Genomic DNA, 13581 nt, shown 5'->3' on the forward strand with positions numbered 1-13581 from the left:
AGGCGGCGTCAGGAAGTGCCTGTCTCGGATGCTATGATGCGTTTGGCTCACCACTATGCCCCAGCGCCTGGCACCCAGTAAACACTCAGGAAACGTTTGGGGAATGAATATACGTCATTTGAGGCAGGAGACAGCAGTCGGCTGACTGCCTCTGGGCTTAGCTCTCCCCCGACTTGAGCAGCTTGTAGCGGAGCCAGGCACTACTTGGCAGCGGGTGAAACCCACCTCGCCCTAGTCGGAGCTGTTGGAGAGCGCCCCGCCTGGACGCGCACCTCAGTAGGAGCGGCACTCTCCCAAGCCCTTATTTTTCTGGTTTGCGGTTTATTTACTTAAGTATTTACAGCACCCAGGAGCAGAGGGGCTGCTAGAGGTAGGGTCAGGACCGAGGTCGCAGATCGTATTTATTTTCTGCCTCCAGTTTCAGAGCCGGCAAGTCACAACACGGCTCTTTATTTGCGCACCGGAGAGGTTGGCGTTTCTTTACCTCCTGAGGGGCGACCAAAGACACACGCGGCTCGGGCTCAGAAAAGTGCTCTCACGCGACTTGCCTGTGTCTCCGCTTGCGTGGACCGTCGCTCCCAGGCTTGGTTTTTCGTGCAAACCCGAGCAGGGCAGAGCAGATTTTTATTAAAGACAACCTCTCGCCTTTAATCCCTGACCGCAAACACTGGCGTTTTTGTGCCCCGGATTTCTGAAATTCTTGGCTCGGGGACCCAAGGCAGGGGGAGGGTGGGTAAAAACTTCCCAAAGCAGAAATCCAAGCGCCTCACCCCTCCCCAGCCCCAGTGACACCAGGATTCCAGGGAAGAGGGGCAACCAGAGGAGAGGAGTCCCCAAGGGTTTGGGGGCGCTTCCCAGGGGCGGCTTTGTACGGCGGGCTCCAAGCCCTACCGACCTCAAACAGCAAACCAGCTCAACAGCCCGAACGCCCCGCAGGACGCCCCTCCCCGGTCCCCGCGCGCGTCTATTTAGGGACCAGCCCGGGCGCCCAGGGGATTCTGGGACTTGTAGTCCCTCCCCTCTGCCGCTGGCGCCGCCACGACCCGGGACTCGGACTACATTGCCCAGGGAGCTTTCCGGCCTATATAAGCCGCCGGGAGCCGCTTCAAAGTGCAGTAACCATGTGGATGTGCTGCTGAAGTGTTTCCTCAAGCTTGCTGGGGTGGGAGGAGAGGAGGAGGAGGAGGTGGTGGTGGAGGAGGAGGCAGGGGGTGGAGAGAGAGAAAGCGCACGCCGAGAGGAGGTGTGGGTGTTCCGCTTCCATCCTAACGGAACGAGCTCCCTCTTCGCGGACATGGGATTACCCAGCGGCTGCTAACCCCTGTCCTCGCCCTGCTCCCCCAAACCGGCGTGGCTCCCCGGGCACCAAGGTAGCGGCTGGGACCGGGCAGAGGGCGTGGGGAGTTGGCACTGGCTCCCTGGGCGCGGAAGTTTTTGCCCCGCTCTCTGGGAGATCTTGATGGATGTGCATGCACTTGGCATGCATTTGTGGGGTTCCTTTACTGCGGGCAGTTTTTGGGGGGAGCTCATTTGAGGCTTAAAAAACCTTAAATATCCTCGACTCTAGTGCACAGTTCTGGGGGCTCCCCATTCCGGACTGGTATGGCATTCCCCCAAGTTGGAAAGTGTTGCTGCAGCTGCAGGAAATAGTTTTTTTCTTTTTTTGAAGAGAGAGGTTGTGGGGGTGTTATATGTAAGTCTGCTCAAGGAAATAATCTTTCTAAAAATGTAGCCCTCTCTTGCACTGCATGGCTGGGAGAATAATGCATGTGTGTGGGGCCCCCGTGGGGAGGGCTTTTAAAAACGGAAGAAAACCGGGGAGGCAGTGAGGGATGAAGTGTGGACGAAGCTCACGTCCAGTGAGGATGCAGGCTTCGGATACTTGGTCACCTCGCCGGCAAGCAAGTGCTTTGGGATCTGCCAAACACTTCCTTTAGTTCCAGCCTCCCGCACGTTCGAAGTTTGTGCGTGCCTAGTCTCACTTGTCAGTTACATCCTGGAAATGAGCGTAGTTACCTGTAATCTTCTCCCAAGCGATCCCGCCAACCTGCTTGCCAAGTTTGGGGAGCGGAGGTCTCCCCAGGGGAGGAGGCTGAAGGAGGTGGAAACCTGTAATTTAGAGCATTTCTGTTAGAGACCCATCTTCCGCGGTCTTTTACTCAGTCTCCTTTCTTTCTAAATATTTAGGAGCTGACTACGGAGGAGCAGGATTTGCACCCCTCGCTGGGCTTGTTTTGGCAACAGAGTGCCTGACTCGGGTCAGGTGAGTGTGGAAGCCTGAGTGCTGTAGTCAATAATGAGTTTTTGTCCTAAGCCTATTTTAAGTTCTATCTAAACAGCCAAGGAAGTGGGAAGTAAGAAAAAGAAACTCCGTGGCTCAGTCGTCAAAATTTGCCTCTGCCTTTGGTGAGGGCGTTAGAGGTCCAGTGGACCGTTTGTTTCTTGGACGTAAGCTCAGAATTGAAGGAGCCTGAAGGTTTATGGGGGGGGGGGGCGGGAAGGGCCATTAAATGGAGCAATAAAACGGCGGCCCATTGCCGGGCTGTGCTGGTGATTTAAATTCTGAAGGATGCAGTGCGTTTCATATGCCAACATGTGTAAGCAGTATTAACTGCCTCTCTCCTTCAGAAAATAGTTACTCTTTTCTAACTTTGAACGTGTGGCTTAATCAGAGTAGGTTGGACTGCAAGAAATGAAAGTGGTTGCTGCAAGTTGGAAGAATTAGAACTTATAAAAGGGAAGTTAGTTGTTGAAGCTTAAGATAGTAACATTCAGCCCTTGACTCAAGCCACCTGAATGTCAAGGAATCTGGCCGATCCCTGTTGTTTTGGGGCCTGTAGTGGAATATGAGCTGAGAGCAGCATTTGTCTGTAAACACAACAGTTTCTATTTTTTCCCCAAAATGGTCAGACTGCGTTTGAAGAGTGGGAGGTTTCAACGGGTGCACGTACATCACTATTGCTACAGATTTGGCCATCAAAAGTTTTTTCTCCTGAAATGTTCAGAAACATGGTAAATATCAGGGTAACAGAGGTGGGTGGGGTGGGTGGCTGGGTCCTAGTAACGTTTTTAACATTCTAAATATTTAGCTGTTCCCTGGGCTACAATCTTTGGACTTTTTAAATGAGAAAAAAGTCAGACACTTCATTATAGTAGTGTAGTGCTTTTGTTTCCTGTTGATAAGATCCTCGGGAGTACTGGCGGAGTGAGAAGCATTTGGATGTGAGAACTCTAGTTTCTTACTGGAATTCTTTTATTGACTCACATGGCTGTATGAGTGCTCACAGGGCCAACCAAGTATTGGGTCTAGTTCCCCTCTTCAGAATCAGCTGCACGACAAGGCGAAACTGGTTCACAGATTCTTTTCTAACTGGTTGGTAAAAATAATAAGATGGGGGCCAGGCGCGGTGGCTCACGCCTGTAATCCCAGCACTTTGGGAGGCCGAGGCGGGTGGATCATGAGGTCAAGAGATAGAGACCATCGTGGTCAACATGGTGAAACCCCGTCTCTACTAAAAATAACAAAAATTAGCTGGGCATGGTGGCGCACACCTGTAGTCCCAGCTATTCGGGAGGCTGAGGCAGGAGAATTGCTTGAACCCAGGAGGCGGAGGTTGCGGTGAGCGGAGATCGCTCCATTGCACCCCAGCCTGGGTTACAAGAGCGAAACTCCGTCTCAAAATAATAATAATAATAAGATGGACACACATTAATTACTATTAAGCCGGGGCCAGAGCCGTATGTCTCAGAAACCCTGTGCGTGAGACACAGGTGAAGGAACTGAGGTGCAGAGAGTGAAATCACTTGTCCAGTAGCTAGTATAAAGTAGGCGCAAGGTATAACTTCAGGCAGTGAGGCTGTACTGCATCCCAAAAATGGATCTAAGTTGATTTGGGGATGGAGAGTGGTGAGAGGGAAGCTAGGAAAAATGGTAAACTTACTGCTATTGAAATAACTTGCTTATATCCCACCAATGATGCAGTCATGCTTAACATTGATGTAAGAAGGAAAGGATATAGCCACAAATATAGGGATAAAAGAGTGCAGATATTTGAGGAGGTATTAGATGTTGTAATGAGTTCACTTTGGAAAGCCTGAATGGGGAGAGTAAAAAGAAACAACACAAAACCACAAGAAACATTATGCAACTGAAGTATTAGGCTCATCTCCCAGCTGAAATACATCTTGATTATTTACATCAAAGCATCTGAGTAGGTGAAAGGATCAGGCGTTTCCCCATCTGAGTAATTTGAAAGTTTAAACCGTAGTTAGTGTGCAATGTGAAATGTTGCTACTTTTTCATATACCTTCCAGTTTGCTTTGCAGCCAGTTGTGCAGACGTTTCTGTTTTCCATTTTTTTCTTTCAAGTGTATATGCATATGTACATTGAAAGTACAATCTGTTCTTTGAATAATTCAAATCCGAACAGAAAATCCTTTCAAGTTACTCTTCGTATCAGACAGGGAAAGTTCTTCAAGTTCTAAATGAATTACTCTGGCTCTTGTATTGAGATTCATGAAAGTCATTTGGGGTTGACAATAGTATTATCCATTTCAACAAAGTGATTGTCTTTTGGAGGGAATTGGCCTCTTTAGGAAGGAGAAGTGGAATGGTTGCTTAGAAAAAAAGAGATGAACTCCACAGAAAGATCAACAGTCTTCAAAGTATTTTCAAGTGAGAAAGATCAGGGTGTTAGTGTTGTGGGTAGGGAGGAGAGTGGGCAGAGAGAAAGATAAAGAAACTCTAATCCAATGGTGTGCAACAGTTGCCTTCCAGAGGAGAGGAGATATCACACGGCTTTTCAGCTCATTTATAATGGTATCATGGAAACTCTGTCTGATTTCTTCACAAGTAGCTCTTAGAAAACAAACCAAAATAAACACCAAATATGAACAACAGAAAAAAACAGCCAAAATAAAAGTTAGGCCTGGAGTTAGGTTTCTAGGTCAAGCAGTCTTTGGATACACTAATTAAGGAGTCTCTACAAGGCCAATGTCCATCTTGTTTACTATTGGTTTGATTTTTAAAAATAAAACACATTGCATTTGCAGGCTGTCTCTTAATCAGAAGTGAATGCAGGTTTTTTTTTTTTTCATTTTTGTTGTTTTAAGTTTGTGCATAGCTCAATTGATGAATGCAATTAAGGCTTGAAGTCAGTGATGTGAATGACATAACGTCTATGATTCCTTACAATTGTCTTGGTACCTGTGGTTCTAAAATGATCCTACTTATCATGAGCCAATTAAACTACTGAAACCATCACCCGTTGATGGTTTGAGATTCCTAAATTGGATGTAGTTTAAGGCACATGGTGTGGTAAATCTATTTAACAGACTCTGAGGACGATTCAAGTTGTTGTGTGTGATTCAAGTGTTTTATTCTTTACTCAACAAATTTCTTGAGCGCCTGCTGTATACTAAGGTGTATTCCAGGTGCTCAGGGTACAGCAATGAACAAACCGTCCTGTTCCCAAAAAGCTTATGTCATAATTGGTGGCAGGCAGCCAATATAAATAAGCAAGTTAGAAGTATAGTATTAGAGGTAGTAAATGCTGTGGACAAAAAGAAAACTGGTTAAGGAGGGAACAGAAAATAAAAAGTGGAGAAATTAGATCCCTTGTGCATTGCTGGTGGGAATGTAAAATGGTGAAGCTGCTGTGGAGAGCAGTATAGTATGGCAGTTACTAAAAAAAATTAAACATAAAATTGCTATGTGTTCCAGCAATTCCACTTGAAGGTATACACTTTAAGAAATTGAAAGTAGGGACTTAAGCAGATATTTGTACCCCGGTGTCAGCAGAAGCATCATCACAGCAGCAAAAGGTAGAAACAACCCAAGTCTATTGATGAATGGACCGACAAACAAAATATGAACTATACATACAATGGAATATTGTTCAGCCTTAAAAAGAGAATTCTGACACATGCTACACTGTGGATGAACCTTGAAAGCATTATGCTAAATGAAACAAGCAACAAGCCAGAAACAAAAAAGGACACTTATTTTAATATTTTTCCTGCACGACGCATCTAGATTAGTCAGATCCCTGTAGACAGAAAGTAGAATGGTGATTGCTAGGGGAGAGGAAACACGGGTAGGGGCAGTTAGTGTTTATTGACGAGAGAGTTTCTGTTTGGAAAGATGAAAAAGTTCTAGAAATGCAAGGTGGTGACGCTGCACAACAGTGTGAATGTACTTAGTGCCACTGAGTTATAACATATCAAAGTGTTCTATGGTATGTATATTTTATAGAAATTTTAAAAAGCAACAAGGCATGATGAGAGGCATTAGGGGAGTACTTAGGTGGGGATCAGATCTTTACTACATGACACCTCAGCACAGAGCTGAAGGAGGCAAGCGAGTTGGCCCTGTAGATATCAGGGAGAAAGTGTGTTCCAAATGTCAGAGCAGCAAGTACAGAGGCCCTGAGTTAGGAGTGGGTGTGACATGTTGGAGCAGGGAGAAGAAGGCCAGGGTGGCCACAGCTGAGGGAGAGGGACTCAGGGTCCAGGCCTATAGGTACTGGATTTTGCAGGTCAACAGTGGTTTATCTGAGAACTTGTAAACTCTCACAGAATTCTCAGTGTGGTTTTCAACATCATGAAGCTACATTGTCCTTTCTGGAGAGACTCTGGTAAGGTTGGCAGGATCACATACCAGATGGGAACTTGATAGGGGGTAAAACCCAGATTTCTGGACTGTCTGGTTAATGACAGGACTTACCTGGGATTTTAATTCACTTCAGTAGTAAAGTTAAGTTTGACAAGTAGGTGAACATACAGTTGGCTTGGACAGCAATTTCTAAGAACCTAATGATAATCCTGGAGTTTCAACACAAACCTTCTATGTCCTACCGCCACCCTGCGGTATATCCAGTGTCATTTTAAGAGAGATTTACAAGGAGGACTAATGTTCTGCTCTCCAGCATCCTTGGGGAATTAGAAGCTCTACATTGGTGATTCTCTCTAACAAGTGAAGGGGACCCCTGCATATGTGCAAACTTAAAGCACAACTCAAATTTTGTTACTTATTAAGTAAGATATGCATATTCATGTAGCACACACCTTGGACTCAGCTACTTAGGAGGCTGAGGCAGGAGAATCACTTGAGCCCAGGGGTTTGAGGCTGTATTGCAGGATGATTGCATCTGTGATAGCTACTGTTCTTCAACCTGGGCAACATAGCAAGACCCTGTCTATTAAAAATTTTTTTTGAGGAGAAAAAGATAGCATATTCATTGTAGTGCAACATTAGGAAAAAGATGAGCAATGAAACAAAACAAAACAATTCCAACTATTCAAGATCAGGGTTTCAGGCTTTTCCTCTAAGTATACATATGTAAAATTGATGTATATATTTAAATTTCATAAAAAGGGATGCGTATAGTACCTCTCATTTGGTAAATTCCTTTTGTACATATTGAACATCTTTTATTTTTAATAAACAGACATCTGTGTCTCATTTTTCTAAACGTATCTGCCCCTTTGATGGCCTTTCATTTTTATTGAGTCTGTGTTTATACTTCCCTGATATATATACATACATACATACATATTTGTAAAAAAAAATATATATATATGTATATATAATAATTTTACACAGACATCTATTTAGTAGTTTGAATTAGGGTCCAAATAAATTAAATACATCACAAATGGTTGATGTCCATTAATCTCTGTATGCCCTCTACACATCTTTTTTTCATGCATTTTTTTGTTGTTGTTACTGAAGAAACTGGGTGATACACATCTCCACAGTTTGAACTTTGCTGATTACAGCTGTGCATTGTGGTTTAACATGTTTCTCTATTCCCTTTGTCTACCATAATTTGGTAGTTAGATGTAGAGGCTTGGTCAGAGTTAGGTTCTTTTCTGTTTTAAATTAAGAAGGGGTCTCACTATGTTGCCTAGGCTGGCCTTGAACTCTTGCACTCAAGCAGTCTTCCTGCCCCAGCCTTCCCAGTAGCTGGGACTCCAGTAAGTCTACTCTGTAAGCTTTGCTTAGGGCCGTGTGAGATGTTGGATGTCTGTTCTTGTCATGTTAGCATCCCGTGATGCTCACTACCCAAAGCCATTAGTTCTCTAGTCACTGAGAAATGGGATGGGAAAGTGCCTGGGATTTTGACACAGCCCTTGTAGTTTTTGCTAGCTTTTTTGATTTCTATATAATAAGATGTTCCAGGCTCATCTTCTCTATTTCTTGTCCCAGACCGAGAATCAGCCTTTTCTCCAAGGAGCCTTTGCTCTTTGAAGAGAGAAATGTTTTTTGTTTTGTTTTGTTTGTCTTTTTATTTTTTAAGACAGGATGTCACTCTGTTGCCCAGGCTGGAGTGCAGTGGCACAGTCTCAGCTCACTGCAACTTCTGCCTCTTGGGCTCAAGCTATCCTCACACCTCAGCCTCCTGACTAGCTGGGACCACAGGCCATCACCACCACGCCTGGCTAAACTTTTGTGTTTTTTGTAGAGACAGGTTCTCACCATCTTGTCCAGGCTGGTCTCAAACACCTAGACTCAAGCAGTCGTCCCACCTTGACCTCTCAAAGTGTTGGGATTATAGGTGTGAGCCATTAATCTGGCCAAAATGGTATTTAGAGATCTCCACTTAGTGCCATGTAGATATCCTTGTCATCATCATCTTACAGACGAGAAAATTAAAATGAAGAAAACTTAAAACTTGAATTACTTAGGTGAAAGCATTTCCAAAATGCAAGTGACCCAACCTTGCCTTTTTGCAAAGAGTTCTGGACATAATCTAAACTTTTTTTAAAAAATTGGTAAGGCTAACACATAGTCGTTCTCCCCAGATGAGCAAGAACGTTATTCTTGTTCTCTCTGTCGCCAGGCTGGAGTGCAGTGGCACAGTCTTGGCTCACTGCGATTCTCCTGCCTCAGCCTCCTGAGTCACTGGGACTACAGGTGCACGCCACCATGCCCAGCTAATTTTTGTATTTTTAGTAGAGACGGGATTTCACCATATTATGATCTGCCCGCCTTTGCCTCCCAAAGTGCTGGGAATATAGGCGTGTATTATTGCGCCCAGCCTGGGGGATGTTTCTCAAATTCTGTGGCAACCCATTAAGAGGTTGATAAATCAATTTAATGGGCTTCGATGAACTTTTTATTTTTTGAGACAGGGTCTTGCCCTGTTTCAAAAGCTGGACTACTGTGGCACGATCTTGGCCCACTGCAGCCTCAACCTCCCGGCCACAAGAAATCCTGTCACCTTGGCCTCCTGAGTAGTTGGGACCACCGGTGTGCCCCACCACACTTGGCTAATTAAAAAAAAATATATTTTTTTTTTTCCTGTAGATTCTGGGTTTTTCTATGTTTCCCAGGCTGGCCTGGAACTTCTGGGCTTGAATGATCCCCTTGCCTTGGGCTCCGAAAGTGCTGGAATTAGAGGTGTGAGTCACCAGGCCCGGCCAAACTTTTTTTTTTTTTTTTTTTTTGAGATAGAATCTTCCTCTGTCGCCAGGCACCAGGCTGGAGTGCAGTGGCTCCATCTCCGCTTACTGCAACCTCCGCCTCCCAGGTTTAAGCAATTCTCCTGCTTCAGCCTCCCGAGTAGCTGGGACTACAGGCACACGCCACCACGCCCAGCTAATTTTTGTATATTTTTAGTAGAGATGGGGTTTCACCATGTTAGCCAGGATGGTCTTGATTTCTTGACCTCGTGATCCACCCTCCTCAGCCTCCCAAAGTGCTGTGATTATAGGCATTAGCCATCGCACCCGGCCCAAGCTTTTTTTTTTTTTTTTTTTTAAATGACATACTCTGGAATAGAAAACGTGGAAGTGTATTGCATGGATACCTAAAAAGAACCGTTTACATTGCAACAAAATTCTTTGTCTCACATGCACAATGAACATTGGGTTGTAAGTCCAATCTTTTTCTTACTCTGGAATGCAGTCAAATGTTTGAACAACAGTGTTCTACATCTTTGCCACTCCAATTGTGGTTCCCAGACTAGCGTTATTGACATTAACTGAGAATTTGCTAGCAATTGCAGACTCTCAGACCCTACCCCACATTCAATGAATGAGAACCTATGTTTTTGCAGGATCCTCAGGTGACTCACACACACGTGAAAACATGAAAATATCTGCATTGGAGAATGCCTGTCCCTGTGCTTTTTCAGTCCTCGTTTTTTAGTGGTTCCTTTGCTTTTTCATGGCTAGCTCTCACCTGTTGAAGCTGAAGCTGACCTTTGTACGTTCCCCCTGCAGCCTTATTTTCAGTGAAGTGGAAAGGGAGGCTGATCACCCACCTAAAGTGAGAGTAAGTGGCTCTCGTAGGATTCTCTCTCTGGCAAACATGGGAACTTTCATGCTTATGTTTGGGGAATGCCTTTTTTTTTTTTTTTGAGATGGAGTCTTTCTCTGTCTCCAGGCTAGAGTGCAGTGGCGTGATCTCGGCTCACTGCAAACTCCACTTCCCGGGTTTAAGCGATTCTCCTGCCTCAGCCTCCTAAGTAGCCAGGACTACAGGCACATGCCCTCATGCTCATCTAATTTTTGTATTTTTAGTAGAGATGGGGTTTCACCATGTTGGCCAGGATGGTCTCAGTCTCTTGCCCTTGTGATCCCCGTCTCGGCCTCCCAGAGTGCTGGGATTACAGGTGTGCACCACAGTGCCCAGCCTGGAGGATTCTTTCATTGGCTGTTCAGATGAAAGCAGAAAGAGACCAGACGGTACATGTACCCCCTAGAGTTGTAAAGTCACTGCTGTGAACAAAACAAAGCTGCATTCTCACCTGCTGTCACTGACACTGAGGAATTTATGTTTTATACTTTCTGATCTGTCACATCAGCAGAACTTCTGGACTACTTGATATAATGCGGCTCATCAGAAGATGAACATAAGAAAAATATCACTAGTCTCCAAGTTTCTTGTTCATTTGCATTTCAGAAGGAGCTTTCTCTGGGAAATAATTTTCTTTTGCAAGAACAGCTGAAAAGCATCTCAGGCACATATTTCTGAATAGGAAAAGCTGATATGACACCCAGACGAGGGCCGTTCATTTGTTTGCCTTGTCGTGTGTGTGTATGTTCTGTCTCATGTGTCCCTCCCCACCCCCTCTCCATCCACCTTGCCAAATCCTTCTATTCCTTAGGGCCCATCCCAAGTGCTTCCTCCTCTGGGAAGCTTTTTCTGATACTTGAAAATCTGTCATTTGAAACTCCAGAGCACCGAAACCTATTTTCTTTATGGGCCTTTTTGTTTTTTTAAAACTCATAAGAATACCTGGCACAGAGGAAGTGCTTACACTAGTAATTTGTATGTGTGTTTTGTCTCCCTTTGAAGGCTGCTTGGAAGAACCTAGTGTTTTGTACCCTTCTCCTGATTAAATATTTCTTGAACTGGCATTTTTCTTCGAAAAGCCTTTTACAGCCAGGCACTGAGGGTCACACCTGTAAGCCTAGCACTTTGGGATGCCAAGGTAGGCGGATCACCTGAGGTCAGGAGTTCGAGACCACTCTGGCCAACATGGTGAAACCCTGTCTCTACTAAAAATACAAGAAAAAAAAAATTAGCCAGGCATGGCTACAGGTGGGTGGGTGCCTGTAGTCCCAGCTACTCAGGAGACTAAGGCAGGAGAATTGCTTGAACCCAGGAGGCAGAGGTTGCAGTGAGCCGAGACTGCACCACTGCACTGCAGCCTGGGTGGCAGAGTGAGACTCCATCTCAGTTAAAAAAAGAAAAGAAAAGCCCTTTCTGCAGAGGGTGATGTGAGGACCGCGTAGAGATATATTAAGCATTTCCTTTTGATAGCTTTTGAGGTGTTGTTCAGTACAACTCTCTAAAGTACATTTGGCTTGGGAAACTGTTGAGTATTCATAAAAGGGAGTGGAAAAATCAGGTAGTGAAACCAAGCTGCTCTCGGGTCGTGATGGTATTGCCCTAGTGAGCCACAGGGTGGGGACTCCGCCTCACTGAGTATTGACTGCTTCTTGGGTAAGGGGCAAAACATGGCACATCTGTGCATCTGTTTCCTCTTCTGTAGAATAGGTGTAAAAATACGTGCTTCGGTTCATTGCTGCCAAGTTGTCTAAAAACAAATGTTTGCAGAAGGCTTTACAGTTAAAGAAACAGAGCAAAACCTATGTTCTAGCACAGTTGTTCTCAATGGGGACAGGGAGGGTGGTTTTGTCCACCAGGGGACATTTGGTATCGTCTGGAGACATCTTTGGTTGTTCTTTCTGGCAGGCAGGGGCAGGGTGCTACCGGTGTTTTGCAGGCAGAGGCCGGGGTTGCTGCTGAACATCCTTCAGTGCACAGGACAGCCCCCCCGACCCCCAATAGAATGTCAGTAGTGATCAGGCTGAGAAACTGTCCTTGAGTGACTTTTTCAGGCTTGGTAAGTCTTTTATCTCTCTCTGAGGATATTGTCCTAACTTGATTTGCTGGTTTTTTGCAGTTTGGGTTGTGTAGGCAGAGGGATGTCTCTTCATGCTGGGACTGACTTCAACTTTTTAACAAAATAAGAACCCTCTCCCTTATCGCCCCCTCCCCCAAAAAAACAAAAAGACATAACGCCCCCTCCCCCCAAAAAACAAAAAGACATAAAACCAAAACAACACTGACCTTGGTATCTGGAGCCCTGTGGCCTAGCTTTGGCCACTCATCGGCTGTGTGACCTCCAGGAAATCACTGGGCCTCAGGCTTGTTTTTTCTACTCATAAAATAAAGAATTTTAGCTAAATGCTCTCCACTCACCAAATCTGCAGCGCTCTGCCTGGGAAATGTTGAGAGCTTTTGGTTGGATCCTCTTACTTTGGCCTTGAAGAATAGAAGCTATGAGAGAAAATGTCAGTATGGGCATCTTTTTTTGTGAAATAACTCTGTAGATGCTGTACCTGTTTGGGGAACAGGTTCTTTAGCAGACATGTCAGGAAAAGCGAGTAGGTTTATTTTTATGTGGGTCTGTGCGTGGGGGGGGGGGATGGGGAATGATCAACATTGTATTATACTAGAAAATCGCTCCTCTGAACTTCAGTTTTACAGCTGCTATTTCTGGGATGTCATGAAGGGCCTTGCTTAAAGTTGAAACTTCTGAGTTGGTGACTTCCTTTGGGACTGCCTGAAAACGAAAGCAGAATATGATTTTCTATGCTCCGAGAGAAGTGCTTTTTTGCAAGAGAATAAATCATCTGATGATGGGTACACACTGCGTTTCTGAGGATGATCTGATTAGCAGCTAATGGGGACAAGAAGGCACGGAGGGGAGGCTGTGTGAAAACGTGTGGGGAGGAGGGTGGCATTGTGTCCAAGTAAAAAATGTGCTGTTCATCCTCATTTCACAATAAAGATGATATCGCCAAGCATCTTTGCGCAAAGGAAGTTCTGAAATTAACCCTGAGAGTGCCCAGGAACAGGAGCAGAACTGTTGTAAAGGGAGACTTTTTCTCCCGCTTGAACAAGTCAACTGTAAATGTATTAGGTTTTCTCTACCTCATATTTACAGCCATATTACCATATATGTACTTGGGTGAGGGCATCGCAGAGAGACTAGTGTTCCTCCGGAGGGAGTTTCCTTGGCCTCTTGCCAGGAGATTGATCAAATGCCAGCAGCTCTTCAT

The 13581-nt window shown here is 45.1% G+C and overlaps 1 protein-coding gene across 1 annotated transcript in view; it reads left to right on the forward strand.

The window, feature by feature from the left end:
- Positions 1–1117: 1117 nt before the first annotated feature.
- The window catches only part of ITPR1 (inositol 1,4,5-trisphosphate receptor type 1), a 346432-nt gene continuing 333968 nt past the window's right edge, over positions 1118–13581 (forward strand). The window contains exons 1-2 of the mRNA XM_032290649.1: positions 1118–1370; positions 2188–2263. The gene's annotated coding sequence lies outside the window, so the exon portion shown is untranslated. The remainder of the gene's footprint in view (positions 1371–2187; positions 2264–13581) is intronic.

Source organism: Sapajus apella, unplaced genomic scaffold (genome assembly GCF_009761245.1).
Source record: "Sapajus apella isolate SASKATOON/1434 unplaced genomic scaffold, GSC_monkey_1.0 scaffold23, whole genome shotgun sequence".
NCBI lineage: Eukaryota > Metazoa > Chordata > Mammalia > Primates > Cebidae > Sapajus > Sapajus apella.